The following is a 25,999-nucleotide window of genomic DNA, read 5'->3' on the forward strand; positions in this document are numbered from 1 at the left end:
ATCAATTGTTGCTGGAAAACACGTTCTCTGTTCCCCTTGTACCAGTACCACCATGAAGCAGGAGTCTGGGTACAATTTACCTACTTGAGGCCATCATCGAGAACACATTCCTCAGTTTACAGCCTCGGGATCCCCTGAATGGAACAGAGGAGCGTTCCATCACCGGGGGTCATCTCCTGTAGTTACCACCACACTCTAAGAGTCGGTAACAATGAGCGTAGTCACAAGCAGAGTATTGTGAAGTATCATATAGACTGGTGATGCATCTCAGGTTGCTCCTGTATAAACCTTGGTGAGGCTTGGTTCCTCAGCTAACAAATGGCTTCTTGGATCATGGATTCGGAAAATGACCTCTCGGGGACAAGAGTAAGGGTCACGGCAGTACTCTACTACAGATGTGTTTCCATTACTCTTCATAATCTGAGAGATTTATTGTGTTGGGTGACCTCGTCCACCAGGCTCCACACGCCCACCACACAGCCTAACCTTCTAAAAATACCCTTCATAATTAAACAACTGTGACTGATTACCTGCTTTGATGTCAGTGAGGAATGGATACCCTGCCCAGTGGACAATGTGCGCCTGATTGATTTCTAATGTTTATAGCAGCAGCGCCAGTGACCGGTGTAAAATTTGCACACACTGTCTCTGAAATTAAGTTAAAGGCAAAACTTTCCCACTTTTTGGAAGACACACACACAAACGGACGTCATATTGTAACACGAATAAAAAGTGAAATAATGATTTATTATCTTTTCATATATTCTAGAACTGCTGCGTACATAACACCATTAAGAATAGAAGATTCCTAAATAAAAAAATAAATAAAAAATTGCATTCAAGATTTCGCTCCGTACCTCAATAAAATCGTTATTTTTCATTGGCAGAACCCATTCATACGGCGGCTCAGCGCTTAAAAAATTACCTTTCATCTGACCACCGTGAAAACACCCATTGTTGCCTACTGAAAAGACGCCACTCAGTCACATAAAAGACGACAGAACCGAACTACTGTCTACTATACTCGGCTCCTCATTAACACCTCAATTATACTTCTCGTCAACAACACTGGCGCTCTTTCATGGCTGATGTTAATGATTACGCTTCCACCTTGCCCTCTCCTCCACTCTCACTCCCTCATCCACCTTGCCCTCTCCTCCACTCTCACTCCCTCATCCACCTTGCCCTCTCCTCCACTCTCACTCCCTCATCCACCTTACCCTCTCCTCCACTCTCACTCCCTCATCCACCTTGCCCTCTCCTCCACTCTCACTCCCTCATCCACCTTGCCCTCTCCTCCACTCTCACTCCCTCATCCACCTTACCCTCTCCTCCACTCTCACTCCCTCATCCACCTTACCCTCTCCTCCACTCTCACTCCCTCATCCACCTTGCCCTCTCCTCCACAGACATACTCCCTCACACTCCCGTCTCCTGACTTCCCTCACCACCAGGACCCCGACAGCTAGAGTAAGAAGCCCAGAGAGGACGGACACTTGGCCGCCTCTTACACTACCCAACACCAGTAATACCACATCCCCACTAAACGTCACTCGCCCATCACTGCACACACGTAGCACCATACACCACTTATCACCATACACCAGCGACATCTAAGGAGTGTGATGGTCTTCCCAGGTGAGAGGCGCTAGTGGTGATGGCGCACGGTTTCCCCTTCACTGACGGCGCCCGGGTGATGCTAGACCAGCCCCTCCCTTCCTCCTCTCCCGACCTTCTACACCAACAGATCTCTTAAAGAGTTTTCTCTGTCGCTCTACCTCTCCTGGTCGCTAGCTCACTCTCTCACGCTCTTCTGGCTGACACTCACACCAGAGAAAGAAAGAAAGCGAGAGGAGGGAGAGAGAAAGAGAAAGCAACCCCCACCAGCGCCTGCATCCCACCCACCAACGCTGACACCATTAACACCACCACCACGCCTCGTCCGCAATAAACATCATTGCCACATTACGCTACTCGCTAAACCTCATATTGTAAACGTCATAACAGCTGACAACACATAATTAAATGACAAGTCAAACAGTAGGCTGGGATGGAGGCAGTAACTACGACACACCGGTGAGCACCATTCAACCCCCCAGAAGTGATCACCACACTCTATAAACACAAGGTAAATATCCAACCCCCTATGAATATGCAATTATATATTTTTGCTACAAATCTGATAAAGAATGCAAATTGGTCTGAGTCATAACAAGGTTTGCGGTAAATCCTTCCCGCGGCCACACTCGCCTATAATACCTGTCTGGCCAGTGTTGTGTCCCGACCCGGCCCACCTTCCTCCACGCCATTCATCTAATCCACCCTCAATATCACTACACCCTTAGCACCCCCCCCCCTCACTCTCCCTAACATACAGTACTTATTGGTGCCTCTCCCAACACCTCATCCATTCACCAACATTTAATCTCTCTCTCTCTCTCTCTCTCCAAAAACCTTGCTATTCATCCCTCTCCCTTACATGTTTCTTTCACTACCACCACCAGGCGCACATCCCAGCCCTCGCCCCTTGTACCACAGACGCAATCAATCACAATTCCCAACGCCCTTCCCTCCTGCACCATCACCACAACACCACCGCACACAAATACCTGGCCACCTTCCTCCTCCACCGAGGTATACCTGTACCTTCCTCCCCTCCACCGATATGCCTGGCCACCTTCCTCCCTCACCGGTATACCCCAGCCACCTTCCTCCCCTCACCAGTATACCTGGCCACCTTCCTCCCCTCCACCCGGTATACCTGGCCACCTTCCTCCCTCCACCGCCCCACCTTGGCCACATTCCTGCCCTCCACCAGTATGCTTGGCCACCTTCCTCCCCTCCACCAGTATCTTGTACCTTCATCCCCCTCCACCGGTATGCCTAGCCACCTTCCTCCCTCCACCGGTATGCCTGTACCTTCCTCCCTCCTGCCGGTATGCCTGGCCACCTTCCTCCTCCACCGGTATACCTGGCCACCTTCACTCCCTCCACCGGTATACCTGGCCACCTTCCTGCCCTCCACCGGTATACTTAGCCACCTTCCTCCTCCACCGGTATACCTGGCACCTTCCTGCCCTCCACCATTATACTTGGCCACCTTCCTGCCCTCCACCGGTATGTCAGCCCACCTTCCTCCCCTCCACCGGTATGTAGCCACCTTCCTCCCTCCACCAGGCCACTTGGCCACCTTCCTGCCCCTCCACCGGTATGCTTGGCCACCTTCCTCCCTCCACCGGTATGCCCAGCCACCTTCCTGCCTCCATCGGTATGCTTGTACCTTCCTCCCCTCCACCGGTATGCTTGGCCACCTTCCTGCCCTCCTGGTATGCTTGTACCTTCTCCCCCCTCCACCAGTGTCTGTACCTTCCTCCCTCCACCGGTATGCCTGGCCACCTTCCTCCTCCACCGCTACCTTGGCCCACCTTCACTGCCCCTCCACCCAGTATCGCAGCCCACCTTCTGCCCTCCACCGGTATACTTGACCACCTTCACTCCTCCCACCGGTATGCCAGCCACCTTCCTCCCTCCACCGGTATACTTGGCCACCTTCCTGCCCTCCACCGGTATACCTGGCCACCTTCCTGCTCTCCACCGGTATACTTGGCCACCTTCCTGCTCTCCACCGGTACACTTGGCCACCCTCCTGCACTCCACCGCCACACCACCACCCACACACACACACTTGGCCACCTTCCTGCTCTCCACCGGTACACTTGGCCACCCTCCTGCACTCCACCGCCACACCACCACACACACACACTTGGCCACATCATCATCTCTAAGCGAAATTCATAAACCTTCCCCATAAAACTGGCGCTCCCCAAAACAAGAGCCAGTATTAGTGATCAACAAGCTTCCCGGACGTGTGCTAACGAAGACCTGGTGTTTAACATGATCGCTGGACTTGGATAAATAAGGAATCAATTTCAACTTGATAACGGCCAACGGAACAAAAGCGCTAAATAATTGAAATCATCTGAGCGTATTCAAACCCCCCACTATTGAACCGTTAATAATTCAGATTAAATAACGAACTAGTAACACTGTTAATGTAAACTAATGTAGAGTCGCCAATGGAAACTGTAACATATTGTTTTCTTTCACTCCCGAACATCATATTACCATGGCAACACTTGGTAAATATTAACGTGATTCACACTAAAAATTAATCATGTGGACCTTGTCATGAGGCAAATCCGCAAACCCGTTCTCGAGTTATTTTGGACACACACACACACACACACACACACACACACACGACTGTAAATAGTACCCTTCTCTGCAATAGTTGGCTGGGTAATAAGAAAAAAACGCACCTGAAACAAAATGCACCAAACTTCACATAGCGGCTGAATAAATGTAGTTGTAACGAATCTAGTTTTAATATGAATGATGAATAACTCTTAACAGGAACTTATGTTTAAAATGACAGCTGAACGGATGTAAACATGGGTCCCACGGGCCATTAAGGACACGAGGAAGTAATGTGGATGGCTCTGCATTCGACCGCTTCAATTTCCCATATGTAAATTTCGAAATATATTCAGGGCTGAGTGAACTTCGGTACTCCCGGTTCGAACCAGCGATCCTTAGGACTGGGGAGGAGAGCTGTATCCACTTGGCCGCCGCACCCACCCTCGAATGTCACAGAGGCTTAAACTTTAACATGACACACACGAATAAATGTAAACAAAACAAAAAAGACTCGAAGTTTTAATGCGACAGCTGAATAAATGCAACAAAGACTTCGTTTCAAAACAACAGCCACCGGCAATGAGAAGGACGCGCGTGGGATGAAGAGTGGAGCAGCTTGGCCTCCATTCAAAGTGGTCGAGTCCCCAGCTCCTGCGGCCGAATCTGACCTGCTGTAACTGCTCAGTGATGAGAAAAAATACTGATTGTGTGAATTCGTGAGATGTTGTGACCCATCCAAACACAAGGTTTAATGATCATCCACAAAACTAACATGCTCAAATCACCGGGGTTCACGACTCCGGAACCCACTAATGCACGGTCGGCAAACACGCATTCTTGTAACCCTCCTACCGGAACGGCGAGGAACAATAACAGAGGAAAGAAAAAAAGATTAATTTCACATGACAGTCGTAGATAAGAAACAACATAAGCACGAGGCAGAGCATGAAGGGTGGGTGAGCATGACGGACACACCACACGGAAGAATCCATTTAGCTTAACAAAGAGATATTCTGCCACTTTATAAGACATCAGTGGCGGCCCCTTCACCTGTACACCCACCAGTGTTGACAGATACACCCACCAGTGTTGACAGATACACCCGCCGGGACGCCAGTTAGGGAGAAAGTGTAGCGGGACACTGGGGGTTCAGCGAGCCGTTTACTAACATGACCCTGAGCCAGCCAGCCGCCACCCCGCGCTCCATCACCCACACTGTATAATACACCCCCTCCCTCCTCCTACCCCTCCCCACCACACCACACCCCTCCTCCTACCCCACCCCACCCCTCCTCCTACCCCACCCCACCCCATCCCACCCCTCCTCCTACCCCACCCAACCCCCATCCTCACTTGCTGAATAAAATAGCTCTAGAGATCTGCCGCATTGTGCACCACTGAGAAACGACTCCATCAAGCAGCAATGAGGCTTACTGTGACGGCCATAAACCTTCGTCGTGTCGTACAGCGGTCAAGCCATACTGGGTCGTAGAGTATAAAGGCCCAGTCATTGTGTGTTAGTATACAGTAGAGGGAAGCCATAGTGTATTGGTGAACTGCTTTGCTTGAGGTCGGAAAACGATCAAACTTAAGAGAGTAAGCATCCTGTTAGCGTGGCCCTCCGTGACTGCAGGGTGGCGCGGGGCCCTCACTACACAGTCCTGGTCAGCGTTTATTACTGCAGTATGTTTGTATGTATGTATGTATGTATGTATGTATGTATGTATGTATGTCCATCCTCAACACTGCCACCCTCCAACCTTCAACGCTAACCCCGTCACACTATCACCATCATGTGGCCACCTCACCATAACACCATCCGCCCCCCTCCCCAGCCTATCACCACGCCGACACCATCAATCACGCCAACACCACTATCACCACATCACCATTATCGAGTCACTTTCTCATTCACCACAGGACTAACCATGGGAAGGCCTTACTTTTTTAGTATCACCATCACTACATTAGTTAATACCATCACCACACTATATCTTATATCACCACCACCATCACCACACTATATCTTATATCACCACCACCATCACCACACTATATCTTATATCACCATCACCACACTATATCTTATATCACCACCACCATCACCACACTATATCTTATATCACCACCACCATCACCACACTATATCTTATATCACCATCACCACACTATATCTTATATCACCATCACCATCACCACAAAACTGAAACTTTACTAACAATCAAATGACCTCCAGGGTGACAGTGCTTAAGTTTCCGGGGAGACTTTACACCGTATTTGAGGAAAGTTGGAGTGGTGGTGAGGAGGTGGAGTGTGATGGAGGAGTGGTGGTGAGAAGGTGGAGTGTGATGGAGGAGTGGTGGTGAGAAGGTGTAGTGTGATGGAGGAGTGGTGGTGAGAGGAGGTGGTGAGGTGTGATGGAGGAGTGGTGGTGAGAAGGTGGAGTGTGATGGAGGAGTGGTGGTGAGAAGGTGGAGTGTGATGGAGGAGTGGTGGTCATTGGGCGCCAGAGGGCAAAAGGTGTAAACCCGTTGCAATTACACCATCCCACCTGACTACCCCTATTTCTCACACACACACACACACACACACACACACACACACACACACACACACACACACACACACACACACACACACACACACACACACACACACACACACACACACACACACACACACACACACACACACACACACACACACACACACACACACACACACACACACACACACACACACACACACACACACACACACACACACACACACACACACACACACACACACACACACACACACACACACACACACACACACACACACACACACACACACACACACACACACACACACACACACACACACACACACACACACACACACACACACACACACACACACACACACACACACACACACACACACACACACACACACACACACACACACACACACACACACACACACACACACACACACACACACACACACACACACACACACACACACACACACACACACACACACACACACACACACACACACACACACACACACACACACACACACACACACACACACACACACACACACACACACACACACACACACACACACACACACACACACACACACACACACACACACACACACACACACACACACACACACACACACACACACACACACACACACACACACACACACACACACACACACACACACACACACACACACACACACACACACACACACACACACACACACACACACACACACACACACACACACACACACACACACACAGCCACCATTTCAGGCCTTCACAATGCTGCCTGTATTGTTGTGCCGCACTTGATGGTGTTGAGATAAATGCTCAGGTGGCAGTGCTTCACGGGCAGATGGAGGACAGCGTACGGATACACGTGACACGAGCTGCCAGTTGAGTCAGGAGGGAACCCCACGAGCCGCGACCAATGGTAATAAAAGGAATAAAACACTGTCAGATATAGAGTTAGACGTCAGCACGAACTACAACTAACGTGCCAACATCATCACGGGTATGGCCACAACTTCCGCCCTACCAAGAGTTGTTATATTCCTCAACGCCAGAGTGAGTCCTTCCTGCTTACCCCAACTACAGTCAATACCGGTTACCCCCACATCCCTATTACCTCAGTCTTATACAGCGCCCTCCCCTCAGTTGACTATCTTCCCCTTACTGCACACGACCGTCACCGCCACGCACGACGCCACACACAACCACTGCAGCCACGACAAGAAGTTGTGAGTGAGGAGACTTGGTAATGTGTGGTGGACATGGGGGACGGTGGTGGAGAGGGATTTATAGGGGTGGGCCCGGTGTGTGACCCACAAACACTCACAATACATATTGATTACCACACGCTCCGCCACCTCCACACCTAACTGCCCACTATCTACCACCCCCTTCACCAGTCACCTACTACTGCTCATGTTCCGTGGAGACCATTCTTGTGTTACTCATTAAACAACAAGTCCCTGTGTTGAAAATGAAGAATACAATAGCAAGAAACTATCACCAGAAGACACAAGACACTCAAAGGACCACAGACAACCTTGGAGCAAAGTCGCCTCTCTTGACTGTCCAGTGCACACCCAGCACGAGACACTAATAGTACATGGTCGGCTGTTTTACCTGTTATAGCACTATAAACAACTTATTCTGTTGGTTCTAACAAAATTCCTTATTCTTATCGGGAGATGCACATTTCGATACCTAATATACAGTGCTGAGTGAAACCCTTCCTGTTGACTACTGTCAACATTTGGCTATCACTGCCATCAGAGAGTGAGGGAGGTAGTGCATGCAGGGCACGAGGCTTACGTAAACAACAATCATGAGGTGTAGCGAGGGTTAGGTGAGCCTCCCGTAATTAAGACTTGTTGCAACACCCAGGAAAAGCGGTAACCCCCACCTTCACACCGCACAAGGCGGGAACTCATTCAGGAGACAAGTGTGAGTTACAGCATGAACCGGGTAGGGGTGAGAGGTTCCTACCGGTGTGTTAGCAGCACCATCTGCATCGTCCTCGACACCTGTGATAGCATGGTGCCCTCGCTGTGTCGCCGTCGCCTCATGGTGGTCGTCAGCAGGTCTTGGCGACACTAGTAGTACCACACCTCGTCCCGGACCACCACTGCTGCCTCACTCGCCGCCACACGCTACACTGTCGCTACCCACCCGTCAGTACCACCACCACCACCGTCACTAGCCTCGTCACCAATATTAGCGTCACCTCCAGCAGCCTACCACACCTCTTCACCAGAGCGTCAAGAAACCTGAGACAGCCACTTCCAGGTGTCACATGTCACGACGTCTGCCGCTACACGCCACTCATCATACCTCATCCTATCACATAACTTAAACATATTTAATTCCAGGAGCCCAACAAAGTGTACCTACCAGACAGAACCAACACACAGCGTAAATTCGGCCACGACGCGATGGTCAAGATAATCCTCAAGGGCGTGCACCAGAGAGCTCTAGCAATCCATCAGTTTGAGAAAGATCTCAAGAGACGGGTTATAGTACAGAATACGTCAGGTGGTGAACACGTGGTAGCTGCTCAGCGTGACCCACACAGCTGGAGGAGGCGCGACAAGACCGGGAGAACAATGCATAAAGACGATGTGTTAATTACATACGGCGTTGGGTAATTTACCTTTTGGGGGAAACAAACTCTAACGTTAATAATATGGAAGAGGAAACTGGAGATAACTGTGGAGGGGGAACTTTGAGACGTAGGAGAGGAGAGAAGGATAAATGTAAAAAAAAAAAAAAAGACACGTACAGGTAAAAAGCACTTGAACCATCAGTAGTGTGGTGACCTGACCTGACCTTGACTTCTGACTTCAACAATACAAGTCAACAAGCTTTTTTCTCAAGCTATAAAGAGCTCTGTGTATGAAGTACTTTTTTTGGTCGGACGATTTAAAATTAATTCAGACAACTAATGTTTCCCCGTGAGTACTCTGGACACGAGTGGTCGTCTTTACGGAAATGTTCACATAAATTATCAATAACTTTTTTTCCAGTCAAGGATTTTAGGGGAAGAAACTTTATAAAAAAAGTCCTTAAATACTTTATAAAAAAAATCCTTAATACTTTCAGTTGCAAATGTGAGGCGCCACCCGGTCCTAAGCCCTCAGGTAAGAAACATTTTAATTAGCTGATCAATAACTTCACATACCCATCTCTGGAACCAATGGTCTTTATCCCAAAATGTTAGCAAGATTCATAAGTTCTTCTACATATAACTTATATAATAAATTGTCAAAAATCCCAAACTTATGTGCCTACGTTCGGCAAAAGTGGCCTTCGTTTGTAAAAAATAATTCAAGAACTCGTCAATTATTTGCATCCGTTACGGCTCTACAGGTACAAATGACCTCTGACCCTGACCTGTGTTGGATATTACTCAAAAGGTGTTTAACAAGTCTTCATCCACAAGCAAAGGTAACCAACTGAAATACATGTACTGTACACTGAAACTGACGACAAAGGCTTTCTCTAAGGTTTTATTGAAATGCCCAAAGCAGAACTGACGTTATTGTTCTGACAACTGTGTTCACCACCACACGAACTGACAACTTGACGAGTCTGCCACCACACGAATATCTATCTATTCGGTATTCACTCATTTGACTGATATATACCATAGTATAACTAACTATATATCAATTAATATATACAACCTATAACGCCTAATTTCAGACATTAATATATATCTTGAGTTCCAAAAATACATCAACCGTTTTTTATTTTCCAACTACATAAGTTTTTCCTCCAACCTTCCTGAAATATAAACGATAAAATACATGTTGAAAAAATTAATAAAGTCAAGCAACTCCAGGGTGCAGTATTCCCTTGTGTATATACTTCGGCTACCAATGGAGTACATCTATGAATATTTCAGAAAAAGGCATCGACCACTTTCTGACACGACTCCTCACTCCTACTACTACTACTACTACTACTACTACAAGATAATTAAGAGTGTGTGGTCGTAGCTCACACGATCGGCAATGACTGGGAGGATTAAAGAACTTTTAATGATATGAAAGTTCTTGATGCCAACAGAAGATTTTCAACAAATACAAGATTAACCAATTGCTGCTGAGTTAATATGGAATAATACGACACACGCACGCCCGTCCGCCCGCACACACGGCAAACTCTTACCTCGTATTGAATACCATTTCTTTCAAAACACTAGCCATGTATCCACCAATTACCTCACAGATCTGATGGTTTACAACACCGGGGATGAGTACAGACGCTCACACACACACACGACTACACTGTTTACATTGTGACCCGACAGACGCACACACCAGAGAACTATAAAACCCCGTCCAACTCCCTTTAAGTATACAAAAAACAAACACTCTAGTCATCACAATAAAACAAAAGCACATCATTAAGTTAATCCAATACTACACATTTCAACGGAGTGAACATGATTGCTTATCCGGCGTAAACCTAGAAGCTTGCCAAAATTACCCGCCATTTGGACACAAGAAAGCGCGCCAACAGATCTGGTTTCCTTCCCAGCTGTGTAAACAATTAGTTCAGGAGAGGGGGGGAGGGCGGGGACATGGCAAGCAGCGAGTCAACCTGCCAGTTATTATTGCCCTTCTGTTTATTAAGACACACACACACTGCACGACTGAATTTAAGGACACAACGCGTCAATGATGAAGAAGCACGGATGGTGGCAACAAGTTGTGTCCTTTAACCTTCGGCAGTAGACCGAGACAAGGAAGGGGAAAGCGAAGGAGTTTAACATATGAACTAATTTCTCCCTCCCACCCCCCCTCCTAAGCTGACCTTAGCCAGTCTCCCCTCATCTCCCCTCATATAGGCTGTGCTTGTTGATAAAGAGAGAGGGGTGGAGGAGAAGGTTGGACCACTATACATAACTTAAGATGTAGTCACGTCAACCAGCCAGAGGGACGTGAATAACAGCAGTTCAAGATGCACTATACAGTCCCCACTTCCAGGGTTACAGCTACCCGTGAGGCTTATCCAGTACCTAATGTCGACCATCTACACATAATAGCTTGTCTTAGGGCCTCAACATCCGTCCTCATAGGGACTGCTGGCTCAGGCTAGGAAGTCCATAGCCTGAGCCAACAATCATCCCCCTCACACTAACTAGTCCCTCTAATATCACCATTCACTCCGACGGCCGTCCCACTTGCATCATCATTCACCCTACCTACCAGCCCGGTATCCACCACCCAGCATTATTTCCCCAGCTTAGCGTGGCGGCGGCGCCCCAACCCCGGTAAGCAGTGATCATGAGCGCCACCTAACACCTCCACCAGCACCCTACTGGGCCAGGAGAGGCTGGCTGGTGGGCCGTGAGCGCTCTCGTCAGCTCTCCAGTTGTGTCGTATCGATAACTTTCCATTGTTCCCGCACCGTTCACTTTTTGTATCTCCGCCACTGCTATTGTGACTCTATTGTCTGTGCCACTGTCATCTGGCCCACCCGTGGCTCTCTACCTGCCTACACTCAACCACGCACCAGCCCACCCGTGGCTCTCTACCTGCCCACACTCAGCCACGCACCAGCCCACCCGTGGCTCTACCTGCCCACACTCAGCCACGCACCAGCCCACCCGTGGCTCTACCTGCCCACACTCAGCCACGCACCAGCCCACCCGTGGCTCTACCTGCCCACACTCAGCCACTCACCAGCCCACCCGTGGCTCTACCTGCCCACATTCTACCCTACCCGCGGTTCTCCCTACCAACGCTCCCGTGACTTTTTACCTCAAACAGACAACAGCAATAAGGGAGCAGTGACCACAGGCCCGTCCTGGATGGGTGTAAAGGGAATACTTGCACTCTACAGCCGTGAGGTGAGTAACCCTGTGGTCCACCAGTCTCATCTGCCACAGCAATTTGTGGTGGTGCCGGCGAGGGAGGACCTCTGCCACAAATCCGTCCATCCTAACTGATGTGGCCCCCACACTAATCCCCAGCCACCCATGCTCACTCTTTCACCCCACACCTCCCATCTCTACTCACTCTCGCCCCAACACATCCCACCCACACTCACTCACTCTTTCACCCCACACCTACCCACACTCACTTTCACCCATCTCCCACCCATATTCACTCACCCCACACCTCCCATCCCTGTTCACTCTCACCCCACACTTCGTAAACGTAAACACAAGTTTGTTGACGTTGTGCGTAGATAAACACACCGACTTCCTCAACTTCGGCGATGTTCACTGACGGGAGGAACGAAGCTCACTATGGTATGTGGACTTTAAGCTTGACTACAATAGCAACTACCAACTCTGTACCGATCAATATTTCACAACTGGATGAAGATCTCGATATACAGACCTGAAGACCTCGTTCAGAATAAATCAAACTCATTTAGCGTCTTACCTTGAGAATAAACCCAAGTCACCTGGCGTCTTACCTTGAGAATAAACCCAAGTCACCTGGCGTCTTACCTTGAGAATAAACCCAAGTCACCTGGCGTCTTACCTTGAGAATAAACCCAAGTCACCTGGCGTCTTACCTTGAGAATAAACCCAAGTCACCTGGCGTCTTACCTTGAGAATAAACCCAAGTCACCTGGCGTCTTACCTTGAGAATAAACCCAAGTCACCTGGCGTCTTACCTTGAGAATAAACTTGAGAATAAACCCAAGTCACCTGGCGTCTTACCTTGAGAATAAACCCAAGTCACCTGGCGTCTTACCTTGAGAATAAACCCAAGTCACCTGGCGTCTTACCTTGAGAATAAACCCAAGTCACCTGGCGTCTTACCTTGAGAATAAACCCAAGTCACCTGGCGTCTTACCTTGAGAATAAACCCAAGTCACCTGGCGTCTTACCTTGAGAATAAACCCAAGTCACCTGGCGTCTTACCTTGAGAATAAACCCAAGTCACCTGGCGTCTTACCTTGAGAATAAACCCAAGTCACCTGGCGTCTTACCTTGAGAATAAACCCAAGTCACCTGGCGTCTTACCTTGAGAATAAACCCAAGTCACCTGGCGTCTTACCTTGAGAATAAACCCAAGTCACCTGGCGTCTCACCCCGACACTGCACTATACAGTCTGCTCCTCGCCACAACACACCTCCAGCTTTTATCCCAATACACGACGAAGAGAAACAACAACACACTTTTTATACATTATGGCGGGTAAAGTGAGTGAGTGAGTGAGTGAGTGAGTGAGTGTGTGTGTGTGTGTGTGTGTGTGTGTGTGTGTGTGTGTGTGTGTGTGTGTGTTTCCTCTAGATCTTACGCCAGCTTCACCACCGTCTCCTACCTCCTCCCCGCCTCGTCTAAGATCAATCATCTCCTTTCTAATCCCTAATTGCTATAATCTGCCCGTACAAGAGACCCCAAACTCCCGTCTCTCTGTCAAAATGTAATACGTCACCCGTCTGTCCAACCCCCCTGTAAAGTTAGTCAGGACCCAATTACACTACAACCACAACACCCACTTAAGAGCCCACGACGAACAAGTGAACTAAGGAGCCCCAAAGCTTTTTAAAAGGAGTCAATAAATATCAGGGCGCCCCTTTTTTTAAGTGGATGGGGTGAATAAGGTACACACATGCTGGGGTGGGTGGGAGTGGAAACAGGTTTACACCCACACAGCCATGCATCACCCACACAGAAAACAACACCAGCGCCACAATCTTTATCCCAACTCCCTACTGTTAACGACCAGAAAAAAAGAAAAGAAAAAAAAACCCTCCCCCAACAATACTCATTTTAACCCTCCTCCTCCCCACCCGGCCCAAGCCCCCGCCCAGGGTCCCGAATTCTCGTTGGGTTATGGCCATTGTTCAGGACCGCTGCTGGTGGGGGGGGCAAAGAAAGGTCTCGCCCAAACATAAACTAAAAGCCAAACGCAATTAAAGCCAAGACCAAGTACAGGCCAAACACACAAAAGGCAAAGAGAATAAATAAAAAAAAATATTCCAGGGCACTAAACCTAAAAATTAACGATTCATTGTTGTTGTTGTTGCCGTGCGAAGACTTACCATAAACAAAAACGAGAGAGATATAAAAGCCGTCAAATAAAATTAATATATCACACATACAAACGATCAGAACACACCCAAGGGAAACGGCTTAAATACATCAAGTCGGGAAAACAAAATAAGAGGATGATGGTGCGAGTGGCGTAGTGAGGATGTAGGGAGGGGCCAACAGAGCCTTCCCCCCCACCCCACCCAACCCCATACCCACACCACCCTTCACCATCTCTCTACCATATCCTTTAATACCCGAGTCTTACGAACCCTTTTTAAATCTCTCGTTACTATCTAACTCTTCCTGCCCCTTCCCCTTGATCATCCACGCTTCCCTGACCCTCGCCACCCTCCAGGCCTCCCCCTGACCCTCGCCACCCTCCACGCTTCCCTGACCCTCGCCACCCTCCACGCTTCCCTGACCCTCGCCACCCTCCACGCTTCCCTGACCCTCGCCACCCTCCACGCTATCCCCTGACCCTCGCCACCCTCCCCCTGACCACTTCAAATCTTTCCTCGACTGTCCTGAACCAGTACTGACCCTCATCCTTCAGCTGAATTTCACCCGCGTCTTTACTTTCCCCCTCATATGTGATTCGTCATCTGGTGAGCTTCCGGAAACACAGATCAACAGTTAAGCAAGGCTGACCACCTCGCCACCACAACAACGTTCACGTCTCTGTAACTCAGGAAGATAAGACCTCTTCTTATGAACTCGTCCCTAAGACAAGATTAACTAAACATCAAAAGAATAAAAACTAAAACTATGTGGAAACAACACAAACGCCTCCACTCAGCCGAGGTTCACAACCACGTATTTTTTGTTTACAAAGATTCATGTACGAGCGAAACAAAACCGTACACATATCTTCCCTCTATGAACAACAACACAGCCAAGTTTAAGAAAAACTCTCTAAAACGCGAACGTGTGACGGACTCGAGTACAAATCAGAGCATAGAAGGAATGATAATCCAGGAGAGCACTCATGAGACAGGGAAATGAATATAATTTACGTAACTTATCTGTCTATGCTAACGTGGTCCAAAACATCACATATCCCTCCCGTCCAACTTATATAGCCGAGGGAACTAGTGAGATTCAAAATTCATTCCATCACTGATCTTGGGTGAGCCTCCACCTGTCGTCCAGGAAGTGTTGCTTACATCCAGTGTGCCATGACCGTTTGGCGGCGACGGACGGACGGACACAAGTAGCCAGCACCAGACAAAAACACAACCCATCAAATATTTCCCTCTCTTCATAATATACTGTATAATTTACCCCAAAAGCCGGAAAACAAGAGATACATCAAACTTTCAGTTATATTTCAACCATCGGCGGTATAATAACATACATAGAAAAGTAAACACACAATATTATACGTCCAGAGTTAGACAATCATACATGGAAGGCCATACTCGGACAGAGACGATAATATACAACAATAAACGCCATGCAATACGAGATGAAAATTCCCCCCAAAAAACCGCTATGTCGAGGAAGAAGGAAGAGTACATGGACAAACAGCAGCGGCGAGGAGGAGATAAGAGACACGGGTAAGAGGATTACAGAGGAGCTGGACCACAAGTATGTCTCTCTCTCAGCGAGTATGCTTTATCACCACCAAGGCCACCACCACCACTTTGTAATACTGACATAATCCTTGACAGTTGTACCTATCTCTTAGTTCTTGTTGTACTTTACACCCTATGCACATCCTGTCTACACCCCATGCACACACTGTCTACACCCTATACACACCCTGTCTACACCCCATACACACCCTGTCTACACCCCATGCACACCTTGTCTCTCAACCTCTTTATAAAGTTAATCTCCCTCTGTTACTTCCAGCCTTATTAAATGTGACTAACCTCACCGGGAACCTGGAGCAGAGACCTTCCAGCAACACCACCACAAGTCCCCGTCTACAATAACATCACTCAACAGCGTCGTGGGTGTGGGGGGCGGTGTTAACGGAGGAAGTAACGCGTGGGGATCATTTAGGCAGCACTTGTGACCGCCATAATCACCGTCTCAATGCCAATTATGACACCATCACCTTCCCCTCCCTCCATCACGCCACAAACACCCCCGCGTTATGGAGTAATACTAATACCCACGGATTTCTGCTCTCATTATGTGGGGGTGATGATGACAGTCCCCACCCTCGTTTTACACACCTGTCGGATACCACGCCCCTCTACAGCCTACACATTCCATTCTACCATACATAAACACACATACATTCTCCCTATACCCTACCTAAGATAACACATATCTATGACAATACACATCTAAGTCCTTCTAGGTAAGTGAGTCGCTGGGTTAATCCTCTTATTATCCTACAATCGTCGACACCAACACAACTTCCTCTCTTTTCAACCATGTCGTGGCGGGGAATGACCACTGTGCACCTGATGCCGAGGCCAGGAACTGATCGTAAACAAAACTTTTTACACACCATTCTAGTAGAGGTTTGAGGTAACCGTGTGGGCCAATAGTTCGTGGTTTGGTTAGGTTAGGTTAGATTTTTTGATATTCTTGGTAATGGAACTTGAACACCGAGTCAATATGGCTAGTGACACCTCGTAAGATTCACTCCCTCAAGTCCGACGCTGCCTCCAACCCCTGTAACAAACTGCACCTCTCGGATATTCACCAAATAAATCGACTGTGTGGGCATGGCCGAGCTAACTTTTAAAACAGTACACATCGAAAAATACCATGGCAGAAAATGGAGGAGAAATATGGAGGTCTTGAAGGTGGAGGGAAGACTACAGCAGGAGGGTCTTCAAGGTGGAGGGAAGACTACAGCAGGAGGGTCTTCAAGGTGGAGGGAAGACTACAGCAGGAGGGTAGTCTTGAAGGTGGAGGGAAGACTACAGCAGGAGGGTCTTGAAGGTGGAGGGAAGACTACAGCAGGAGGGTAGTCTTGAAGGTGGAGGGAAGACTACAGCAGGAGGGTAGTCTTGAAGGTGGAGGGAAGACTACAGCAGGAGAGTCTTGAAGGTGGAAGACTACAGCAGGAGGGTAGTCTTGAAGGTGAGGGAAGACTACAGCAGGAGAGTCTTGAAGGTGGAGGGAAGACTACAGCAGGAGGGTACTTGAGGTGGAGGGAAGACTACAGCAGGAGGGTCTTGAAGGTGGAGGGAAGACTGCAGCAGGAGGGTCTTGAAGGTGGAGGGAAGACTGCAGCAGGAGGGTCTTGAAGGTGGAGGGAAGACTGCAGCAGGAGGGTCTTGAAGGTGGAGGGAAGATTACAGCAGGAGGGTAGTCTTGAAGGTGGAGGGAAGACTACAGCAGGAGGGTCTTGAAGGTGGAGGGAAGACTGCAGCAGGAGGGTCTTGAAGGTGGAGGGAGACTGCAGCAGGAGGGAAGACTGCAGCAGGAGGGTCTTTGAAGGTGGAGGGAAGACTACAGCAGGAGGGTCTTGAAGGGGTGGAGGGAAGACTACAGCAGAGGGTGTCTTGAAGGTGGAGGGAAGACTACAGCAGGAGGGTCTTGAAGGTGGAGGGAAGACTGCAGCAGGAGGGTCTTGAAGGTGGAGGGAAGACTACAGCAGGAGGAGGTAGTCTTGAAGGTGGAGGGAAGGCTACAGCAGGAGGGTCTTGAAGGTGGAGGGAAGACTACAGCAGGAGGGTCTTGAAGGTGGAGGAAGACTGCAGGGTCTTGAGGTGGAGGGAAGACTGCAGCAGGAGGGTCTTGAAGGTGGAGGGAAGACTACAGCAGGAGGGTCTTCAAGGTGGAGGGAAGACTACAGCAGAGGGTCTTCAAGGTGGAGGAAGACTACAGCAGGAGGGTCTTTCAAGGTGGAGGGAATGGAGGTATAATATCTCTACACACACTACCAACAATACCCGCGATACAATATCACACACACGTCGTGTGTGTGTGTGTGTGTGTGTGTGTCACAGCCTGATCCATGCCCCAGGTTCCCACAGTGTGATATGATACATATGCCAGTATTATTCTCTCCTCCTGCCCCCCTCCCCTTCTGCCTGTGTTCGGCCCCGCCCTGCCGCCCATGTCCTCTCTCCTGCTGCTGCCCGCGTCCTCCACCTTCTCCGCCCTTCCCTTCCCTCCCACTTCTAATTGGCCCCTCCTTCCTCCTCCACTTCTAATCGGCCCTCCTTCCCTCCCTCCACTTCTAATTGGCCCTCCCTTCCCTCCTCCACTTCTAATCGGCCCTCCCTTCCCTCCCTCCACTTCTAATCGGCCCTCCCTTCCTCCTCCACCTCCTGCCGGCCCCTCCCTTCCCTCCTCCACTTCTAATTGGCCTTCCTTTCCCTCCTCCACCAATAATTGGCCCTCCCTTTCCTCTTCCACTTTTAATCGGCCCTTCCTTCCCTCCACCTATAATCGGCCCCCCCTTCCCTCCACCTCTACCACGTAGCAGCTCAGCCATATTAGTTAACAGACACAATATTCTCAACATGTATATGTCGGCCGAATTCAATTGAAATTAATTTAGCTCAACCTCGGGTGAAGCGTTTCAGCGGCGGCGGCCTCCAGTGTGTGGTGGAGACGAAGACCAGTAAGGCTGCCCGCAAGGTAGAGTTACTGCCACTGTACGACCACAGTCACTGTCAGTACAAAACCACAGTCACTGTCAGTACAAGACCACAGTCACTGTCAGTACAAGACCACAGTCACCTGTCAGTACAAGACCACAGTCACCTGTCAGTACAAGACCACAGTCACTGTCAGTACAAGACCACAGTCACCTGTCAGTACAAGACCACAGGCACTGTCAGTACAAGACCACAGTCACCTGTCAGTACAAGACCACAGTCACCTGTCAGTACAAGACCACAGTCACTGTCAGTACAAGACCACAGTCACCTGTCAGTACAAGACCACAGTCACCTCACCTGTCAGTACAAGACCACAGTCACCTGTCAGTACAAGACCACAGTCACTGTCAGTACAAGACCACAGTCACCTGTCAGTACAAGACCACAGTCACTGTCAGTACAAGACCACAGTCACCTGTCAGTACAAGACCACAGTCACCTGTCAGTACAAGACCACAGGCACTGTCAGTACAAGAACCATAGTCATTGTCACTGCATGACCAATCATTGTCAGTACAAAACCAGTCACTGTTTTACAAGATGAGATCAATTTCACTGTCACTAACCCATTCACTATCAGTACAAGACCACAGTCAGTACAGGACCAAGGACACTGTTGGCAGGAAACACAGACGCTGTCAACAAGGTCGTTTATCAGGGTGGTAGCGAGGGTTTGGGACCCAGGATATGTCAAGAGACACGAGAACATAACCCCCACCATCACCACACTCTCTCCTACGCCTCTCATGGTCAGGATTCACAAGCACTTCTTCGTATACAAGTAACCATCACACTCCTCCTACATGGTCGCCCTCACCAAACTAATGAAACAATTCTTAGTCTCAATATTAATGGACCATCAAAAAGTCATAGAAAAACATTATCCATTCCTAAACTAACTGTGAGGCTTTTAAAACAATTACCACAACCCTATATACAACTGAATTATATCTACCAAATGAAACAAACACGAAAAAAACTACCGGGTTCTCTAGTCCCCCCCCCCACCACGAGATACTCCGTGACACAAGTTGTGTAACGCAAGAAATCATTTCATATTAACTTTTGTGTTTATTTGTATTTTTCACGCTTGAGGGAAGACGACCCGGGTAGTAGTGGTGGTGCTTCCTCCGTCTACACACGCGTCACGTGATAAGATCTAGGTAGTATCTGGCCACTTGTACACACTCATACGGCGAGACAATGCCACACCTACCAGCCCACCTCGGCCACCCCCTCTCTCTCTCTCTCTCTCGTATTCTTGTCTCATAACAGAATCAATAAACGTCGCCTGGCAATATTTTCCTTCCTTATCGTCTGCCTGACAGCCTCTCACCCATTGTTCTGACCATTACCGCATGACAATAATACAGAGTCAGTAGCGACGAGTGACAGTATTCTTTTACCCTCCCAGACATGATACCAATATAATGTGTCACTGTCGGTACACTGTCTCATAAGGTGTGTCACTGTCGGTACACTGTCTCATAAGGTGTAACACAGTGTTATAGTGCATACGGCACCCTGACCCAGGCATATGATAACACAACCGCTTGATCACCCTCCGCAGATAACGATCCCTCCTCCCCCGCCCCTCCACCTGCCCCTCCACGCATAACACAGTGACCCTCCCTCCCTCCCTCCTCCCCTCCCCCTCCACCTGCCCCTCCACGCATAACACAGTGACCCTCCCTCCCTCCCTCCTCCCCTCCAAACACAGCAGAGACCCAACCATCAAGTCGTTAAGATGCGTAAAAATAACTCACTGGGCCTTTTTTTATATAACACGCGAGGAGGCTGGTATGAGTCACGTCTGGCCACCATCTCTAGATTAACATCCACTTCCATGCACTACACCACAAAAGCGCGCACACACACACAAAGTAACTCCTCCAAACCACTTTCACTAAAAACTGTATGATCCATCCTTAACACACGGTCGCGCTACTCTACGATAAACCAGGGAGAAGAAAAGTACAGTGAGGGGAACAAGGGTGTATGAGATGACGCGCCACCTACTACCTACCCACAAGCAATAAGCGTCGTCTTCGTTAATTATGCTGAAAGAAATTTTTAACAGCTGGAGTTCAATTACAAGGTTCTCCTGACACTACCAGCAAGATCTTTTCAGTTCTCTCGATGAAGCAAAAGTATGAAAAGTAGCTTTTTACAATCTTCTTAGTTTCTGACATTCAACAAAATGACTTTGATCAAGTGTCGCAAATGAGTGGTTCAAAAGACACCTTTCATCAGCTATCACGGAGAGAGGTCATGTGTTTCATCAGCCTGAGCAACACAGGTCTCATGCATCCAGTTATCTTCACCAGCGAGAAGTGAAGATCACACACACACTAGACTAGAGGCTGGCCGCGACCTGTCACTCCTGCGTGAACATCAACACCAGAGCTGCGTCTTTATCTCCCTTCCTGATAACCTGTGTAGGTGATCCCTGTCACAGCCACAGGTGGTCATGACAGTCGCTTAAAAAACTTAACATCAAGGTTGTTTGTAAGCGAGGAGTCAACTGAAGGTGACAACGTGTGGGTGGGTGGGCGTGACCCATAACATAATGACGCCGCCATTCGGGTTAATACCTCCACCTCCTATCCTAAGGTACTTATATTAGTTTAAAGGTACACAAACATACACACACATGCACTGTAATCGTTCTGCAATTCAAGATTTATTTGCCAAGACAATATTACCATTTGGAACCATATTTCAGTGAACAAAAATACTTCATAATAAGATGTGCAGGTTATCTTAGACTGAAGAACATGAAGGTTTACTGCGGGATCATGTCTGTCCTGTTAATGTGAATCACTGTCGTATCTATACTAGACAGTAGATGGAGTTCTGGTAGTGGTCATGAAGATAAAGCAATAAACGTCAAGTCGGCTTCGAAGCTATGACCACCGTTACCTATAACTCACACTGTCCAAGGCACCACACATTGCCGGGCCTCACAATTATTGTGCCTGTACCGTGACCCGGGCCAGTCACGCGGCCGCTGCCACCACACACATACAAAACCTGTCCTCACAGGACGTGGTTTTAAGAGTATGCACCAAAAAGTTAGCAAAGTAAAACTTGTGCATTAGTGCATCACTTGGGAGCTGCGACCAACGTTAGGAAGAGCGTAAGCATACCGTCAACAGCACCCACAACACTACACTAGGGCGGCCGTGATGGGCCTGTGGGAGTGGCAAGAGACGCGCCGTACGGGTTACGTGTGCACTCGGCGACCGCTGACCAGGCACTGGTTGAGGGGGTTGTCCTGGCGCCCGCTCGCCCGTCTGGGTGAGAGAAGAGGGGGAGCTAAGCGGGGGCGGAGCCTCCACCTGCGAGGGGATATTCCTGCTGCTGTTGCAGCTGCTACTGTTACTCGGCCGGAGCCCGTCTCGCATAGCCCCGCCCACAATTTGCACAAAGACACGCCCACAACTGCAGCAGGCCTGGGGCACCGGTCACCATCTCACCTGCGTCAAACACGACAACTTCAATTGGTGAGAACCTTGAGGCTGTAACACACCTGAGAATGACCTTCTCGTGCACCTGCCTTCAAATAAACTCATCGATATCACAACTAGAACGTTTGAGCAGCATTACTTTCACCAAGGAACAAGTAGAGAAAGAGACCATCAGTGTAGCACGGGCCGGCACTCTGGCTCTCGTGACCCAGAGGCCAGGGGTGGCACCCTCCCCGCCGGGGCAACAATAGGCGGCAATAATTACTATGACGTGGTAATTACCGCCGCAAATCGACCTGTTCCACTTAGGTTTACGGTCTACAGTCTACACCATCCTAGAACCCCCCCCCCCCTCCTGCTGTACTAGTGATGCTGCTGTACTAGCGGTGCTGTTGTACTAGTGGTGCTGCTGTACTAATGGTGTTGCTGTACTAATAGTGCTGCTGTACTAGTGGTGCTGTTGTATTAGTGGTGCTGTTGTACTAGCGGTGCGGCTGTACTAATGGTGCTGCTGTACTAATGGTGCTGCTGTACTAATAGTGCTGCTGTACTAATAGTGCTGCTGTACTAGTGGTGCTGCTGTACTAGTGATGTTGCTGTACTAGTGGTGTTGCTGTACTAATAGTGCTGCTGTACTAGTGGTGCTGCTGTAATAGTGATGCTGCTGTACTAGTGGTGTTGCTGTACTAATAGTGCTGCTGTACTAGAGGTGCTGCTGTACGAGAGCCAATATCCTACACCAGCTGCTTTTCTTCTATATACAGATAAACTTCCTTTATAAATAATTCTAAACTCAGATGATAACTGTGACAATTACCTGTATCTACCTGTCGTCTTCACCTGCCCCTTTATGGTATTCACCTGTACCTGTCATAATCACCTAAATTTTCAATGTTTACTCTCATATAAAGTATCCATCTGTACAGTTCACCTTCACCTGTAGTACTCACCTGCAGTGTTCACGTGCACCCCTCACCTGTAGTGCTCACGTGCACCTGCGGTAGTGAGGTGAGGCAGGAGGTAAGGGAGCACACCACACACTTAACCGAGTCATGGCCCTAACACCACCCGAGCCTCCACACTTACCTGCAAAAAAAGAGAAGACAGAAAGTTTAATTCACGGGAGAAATGAGCGCGTGACGTGGTGGCGCGAGGTGGAGGAGGGGATGAGGTGGCAGTGGTGTGAGAAGGAGTGACGTGTGGAAAAGTAGGAGTAGGAAAGGAAAAGAGAGGCAGAGAGGGAGGCAAGAAAAATGGAGGAGTTCAAATGAAGAGAGGATATGAGGTGAGGAGGACTGAAGTGTGTGTGTGTGTGTATATATATATGTATGTATGTGTGTGTGTGTGTGTGTGTGTTTAACACAGAATCCACACAAGTATGCGGGCATGGTATGAACAAGTCACCTCATAGACCAGGATAAAAATATGAACATGTCACACCCAAAGTCCTAGAGCCAATGATGAATGCATCACCCTCTTGCTCAGGACTGAAGAAATTCTGAACATAACCACAACCCCAAGAGGAAGATCTGTATGCAACACCCCCCCCCCCCAACACAAGGACAAGTATATCCAGTCTAAGTTTCCTGTGAAAGCAAAGCAATATTATCAGGTGCCCTGGGAATTATCAAGAGCCGGGGTGAACAGGGAAGCGTTCTATACAAGAGGTAACTGATACCAGGTTCTCTCCTGGGTATATTAGCAGCCTTAAACAGCACACACAAAAACATTACCTCCACCCTTTTCTATGCCTCTCCACATATTCTTGTCTGTCTATCTCTCTCTCAGATCACACCCACTGAGCAGGAGCCTCGCCCATAACACAAGTGACACGCCCACTTTAAGGTTTGGGCCACCAAGTGCTCCACCCATTCACCAAGCTTTCAGTTCAGTACGGCAACTCACCCATCCGCCACCCAATTCTGATTCCATCCCGTGTCACCCACTCATGGTTCCACCCACCGCTGCCCACTTCTAGCTCAACACAATACCACCCAGAGCGTAGATCCATCCACAATATCCCACAACCAGTTTCACCCACCACTACCACCCACAATTAGACCATACAACAGTACTGTAGTAATGTTTCTAGCATATTTCGTTATCTGACTTCACATCAAACTCTGGGATGCTAAACCCATCAGAGTTCCAACATTCGAAATATGAAACAATCCTGTGAGCCATGATAACTAAAACACTATTTTATTCTAAGCTTAGTTAACCACTCTTATTGTTGTTTCAAGCTTTGAGTGTCTTTATAACTTAGTGAAATATTGGAGGTTGCCCAAAAATATGAATGCCTTCCATACTGCATTTTAAATTACTGTATGTTGCAAAAGTGACCTATCGAATGTGTTTGAGGCTTCAGCAAAGTTTTTGTGTATAGATTTACTATTAAATAACATGAGTTGCTCTAAGCTTGTGTAAAAATATTTCAGTGGTCCCTCGGTTAACGAACACAATTCGTTCCAGAAGGTCGTTCGTTAACCGAAAATTTCGTTAACCAAAACCATTGTTTCAATGGGATTTTGGGTAATTGGTTCCAGCTCACAGAAAATTATATACAAAGTAAAAAAAAATGCAGTAAAGTACACTTACTTTGAGGTGTGTATGTAGAAGGCTCCTGGTTGTTGATGATGATGATGATGGGAATTAGAAGTGGGGGTGGAGGAGAAGGGAGAAGAGAAGGAAGCGGGGGTGGAAGAGAAATCACCCCATGCTTGATGCTGTCATTTCACCCATAAAATTTTAAGTTCACTTGGTGTAATTCAAGATTATTTTCTTTAAATCAACACTGCACTGCACTATACATTGTCAATATGTTAAATAAATTTCAGAATGACCAATAATTGTACAGTACTGTAAAAATGTATAAATACTCTGTGTTCAAGAGACCCACAAGCAAGATGTTTCCTCCACTGAACAGAGATACAAACTGAGGCCTTGGTGGGTGAGTAAAGTGGCTGATGGGCGCACCAAAAACTAGTTCCCTGTACTGCAATTATGTTAAATAAGTGTTAAAATGACTAAAAATTTTAATATAAAACGTGGAAAATTATTGAATAGTACAACCTTCTTGATATTTACTCCAATTTTAACGAATGTAAGCCCTAGAACCGATTTCTGTATTGGCGGACTAATCTTCCAGCTGGTGAGCAAGCCAAAGCATGTCGAAACATTTTCGTAAGAATT

General features: G+C 48.3%; 1 protein-coding gene across 5 annotated transcripts in view; it reads right to left on the reverse strand.

Annotated features, from left to right (window-relative positions):
- Positions 1-22,593, reverse strand: part of LOC121865384 (homer protein homolog 2-like) — a 141,182-nt gene extending 118,589 nt beyond the window's left edge. For 4 of the 5 annotated variants that reach the window (XM_042364719.1, XM_042364717.1, XM_042364718.1 and 1 more), the window contains exon 1: positions 22,487-22,584. The gene's annotated coding sequence lies outside the window, so the exon portion shown is untranslated. Of the gene's footprint in view, positions 1-22,486 lie in introns of all 5 variants that reach the window. The other variant, XM_042364716.1, reaches the window with a different exon arrangement.
- Between the last annotated feature and the right edge of the window lie 3,406 nt (positions 22,594-25,999).

The sequence above is a fragment of the Homarus americanus genome, unplaced genomic scaffold (assembly GCF_018991925.1).
Source record: "Homarus americanus isolate GMGI-L3 unplaced genomic scaffold, GMGI_Hamer_2.0 scaffold25483, whole genome shotgun sequence".
In the NCBI taxonomy this organism is placed as follows: domain Eukaryota; kingdom Metazoa; phylum Arthropoda; class Malacostraca; order Decapoda; family Nephropidae; genus Homarus; species Homarus americanus.